The sequence below is a fragment of the Otolemur garnettii genome, unplaced genomic scaffold, assembly GCF_000181295.1.
Source record: "Otolemur garnettii isolate 467f Iridium unplaced genomic scaffold, OtoGar3 scaffold00081, whole genome shotgun sequence".
Lineage (NCBI taxonomy): Eukaryota > Metazoa > Chordata > Mammalia > Primates > Galagidae > Otolemur > Otolemur garnettii.
Genome location: NW_003852476.1, coordinates 3,362,927 through 3,366,885, shown reverse-complemented (window position 1 = coordinate 3,366,885; position 3,959 = coordinate 3,362,927). Strand labels below are relative to the sequence as shown.

Below are 3,959 nucleotides of genomic sequence, written 5' to 3'. Positions count from 1 at the left end.
TCTAAAGGTGTTGGTTAATGTACCATTTTGGGAAGACTTTTTAAAGTGTTCATTTACACAGAGAACTCTTTAGACTGGGTATGTATTTTTTAAAAGCATCACTTAGATTGCTGTGAACAGGAAAAAGGGATAATATTCATGTCCAGTTATGGTCTTCATAGAGTTTAATTTTTTTTTTTGAAAAAGACATAGTATCTTAATAAATCACCATGAAAGCAAATATGTGTTCTACTTATATTAAATGTAGTTTTAAGCTTTTAAAGTTTGACTTTTAGAATTTTCAAAGTCAAGTCATTACTCTATGATGTAATTGTTTCAACAGCTGTTTTTCAGGTCTAAAAAACCAGCTATTCCCTGATGCCATGGATCTGCAGTGTGCCAGTTAGCCCGGTGTGTGTGTGAGCCAGGGATGCCACACAGACTGTGCATGGGAAGCATCCTAAGATCTAACTTAGCACACTTTTTAGACATTTGAAATTGTAATTTTTTTCTTTAAGTATACTTAAAATTCACAAAGAATTTTTATGTTTTATATTCTTTGATGTTGAATTTATAAAACCAAGTAAAAGCAAACTATAATTTATTCTAAGTACCGTAGGCAATGATAGAAAATGTTTAACATCCATTTAAGATACTGGTTGCATATTATATATGTATATATATTTATTTGTTTATTTGCTTTAAATGTGTCTCCCTCTGCTGCCCTGGCTAGACTCAGCAGTAGCATAGCTCACTGGGCTCAACGATCTTCCTGCCTCAGCTTTCTAGGCAGCCGGAACTACAGGCACCCACCACAATGCCCCGGCTAGTTTTTCTATTTTTATTAACTAATTAATTTGTCTTTTTTTATTTTTACTTTTTTGAGTAGAGTCTCACTTTGTTGTCCCTGGTAGAGTACTGTGGCATCACAGTTCACGGCAACCTCGAGGTCTTGGGCTTAGGTGATTGTCTTGCCTCAGCCTCCCAAGTAGCTGGGACTACAGGTGCCCACCACAATGCCTGGCTATTTTTTTGTTGCAGTTTGGCTGGGGCGGGATTTGAACCCACCACCCTCAGTATATGGGGCCGGTGCCCTACTCACAGAGCCACAGGCGCTGCCCTATTTTTCTATTTTTAGTAGAGATGGGAGTCTTACTCTTGCTCAGGCTGGTCTTGAACTCCTAAGCTCAAGTGATCCACCTGCCTCTGCCCCCAAGAGTGCTAAGATTACAGGCACGAGCCACCGTACCTGGCCTACAGATATATTTTTAAAATATGTGTAACATAGCTTTTTGGGTTTAGATAATCCACTTTGTCAACAGGTTTTAGATTCTATTCTAATTCTTAAACATTTGGTAACCCATTATTATCTCTCTGTCATTTTTAAACTTAGAAGAATCCAAACAAAGTACTCTCCTAAAACAACTTAAGCATACAAAAGTAAAGGAAGCTTCCGTGGTGACTCTACGGAGCAGCTACAGTGCCTCAAACTGCTTGTTCTAAGAAACCACACCTGGCACCAGCCATATGGATGAACTAGTGGTGTTCTTCTCCATGCAGATAAAATTGGTTTCTTATAAACTGTGCATTTAAAAATAAATTTAAAGGTAAACAAGTGTAATAATCTTTAATCCAGGCATGCGTGCTTGCTTCGGCAGCACTTATTCCAGCTATATGGAGGATCTTAACCTGGGATCCACTGACAGCTGTGAGGACCCTGAAACTGCATGCACATCATCTTTGTAGGAGTAGAATTTGGGAGGAAGGTAAGTGGTCACAGCTATCAGTGTCTTAAGCTGATCTGTGGTTCCTAAATATCTAAGAATCATGGGCTTAAAGGGTCCCCAGCCCCACATTCAAGTGTCTGTCCAGCAACAGACTGACACTAAAATATCAGCAGTTTCTCTCATGTTAATTGTGGACACCAAAGGCTACTTGAATGCAGCACTTACCACCTGCACTGTCAATATTTACACGTCTGTCACTTCCATTGGACAATGTGTTCCTTAAGAGCATGGACAGAAACTTTGTGTGTTCCAAGTGACCAGGTCAGTAGGTACACAGTAATAAGTCTCTGTGACGTTATCACCCAGTATTATTATTAGCTTGGGAGTCTGTTGTTCTTGTCAAACATGTGCTCCAGGCCAGGAGCACAGCGGCTCACACCTGGTAATCTCAGCACTCTGGGAGGCTGAGGTGTGAGGATCTCCTTGAGCTCAGGAGTGCAAGACCAGCCTGAGCAAGAGCAAGCCCCCATCTCTACTAAAGAGAGAAAAATTAACCAGGCATGGTGGTAGGTGCCTGTAGTCCTAGTTACTCAAGAGGCTGAGGCATAAGGATTTATTATTATTATATTATTTTTTGAGACAGAGTCTCACTATGTTGCCCTTGGTAGAGTGCCTGGTGTCACAGCTCACAGCAACCTCAAACTCTTAGGCTTAAATGATTCTCTTGCCTCAGCCTCCCAAGTAGCTGGGAGTAGCCGGCCATAACGCCCGGCTATTTTTCTGCCGTAGCTGTTGTTGTTTAGCAGGTGGAGGCCAGGTTCAACAGCCCTGGGGTATGTGGCCGGCTCCGCTAACCACTGAGCTACAGGTGCCAAGCCAGCATAAGGTTTCTTAAGCCCAGGAGTTTCAGGTTGCTGTGAGCTATGACACCATGGCCCTCTGCCTAGGGTGACAGAGGAACTCTGTCTCAAAAAAAAAAAAAAAATTAAATTAAATAAATACATAAACTTAAAAAAATTAATTCATTAAAAAAAAGCAAACACACACATGCTCCACTGGGAAACTGACTGTGTCTTATCTCTGCCTTCTATAAAGCTATAGCACGGTGTGGGCTTTGAAGTGACTGCTGGACCAAGCTGACCTGTTTCTGCCTGGACAGGCTATAGTGCCTCTCGACTAACAGCTTGCTCAGATTCACACTGACCACATCTTATCTTTAAAATCAGCCCAGAGTCCCAGCAATGCAGTTGCTTCCCAGCTGTCTGTGAGAGGGTCACTGTGTTTCAGCTGCGTTTTGCTGAGTTTTTGAAGCATTTTTCCTGTCCAGCCTCATCCACTCTTGTTTCAAGTCCTTGTGTAAGCAGCTGCTAAACTAGCCTGCTGACTTGAATTCTCCTCACATCGTAACCCCATCCTGCAGGTTTCTCAACATCATCCCTCCAGAGCTTCCTTTCAGAGCTTGAGAAGAAATCCCACAGGTCTTGATGAAGATGGTGCCTGGGCATCTGGTGGTTCCTATGGGACATTTTATTTGTCTCTGCTTTCCAAAATTAGTCACTATTTGTTTCCTTACTTTTATGCTTAAAAAAGGCTATTTAAAATGTTATAATAGTTTCATCTCAAAAGATGTTTAAGACATGTATGTATAGCCTACTACTTTTTCTGTTTTTCAAATTAGTTGACAAATGTTTATTTTAAAATTTATAACTGAAGGTAAAAATAAAGCAGCTCCTATAGGAAGAATAAACGTACCAGCACCTGTAAAAACAACTCCAATGCTTTTTCCTCTAAAAAGCAATAGTTAATGTGAAGGATTTGTTTCTTCTTATGCCAGGTTCCAGCTGCTTCACTTTGTTTAAAACTGACTTCAAAGTTTAAACACTGTCCTGTCCCAACAAATAACCTCCCCTAGATGGAATTATCTCAAGTACTATCCTCAGCACTCTGAATACCACACCTGCAGCCTTTTAATTCAACATTTTATAAACTTTCCAAAGGGAGACGATAGATTTTTTTCCTGTTCCTTAACTTCTGCCTTTTGGAGAGCTGAGTTTAGTGTAAGAAGTGAGTTCTATATCTGGGGTGAATTAATAGATATTTTAGAAGAATTAAAAATTGGTATTAATATTGCTACTGTGCTGACAAAAGAAAGAAATCTTTTTTTTTTTTTTTTTTTCTTGAGACGGAGCCTCAAGCTGTCCCCCTGGGTAGAGTGCCATGGCCTTACAGCTCACAGCAACCTCCAACTGCTGG

General features: G+C 40.6%; 1 protein-coding gene across 1 annotated transcript in view; it reads right to left on the bottom strand.

Moving 5' to 3' along the window:
- Nucleotides 1-3,959, bottom strand: part of KIAA0586 (KIAA0586 ortholog) — a 156,307-nt gene that overhangs the window by 6,908 nt on the left and 145,440 nt on the right. The gene's annotated exons all lie outside the window — the stretch shown is intronic.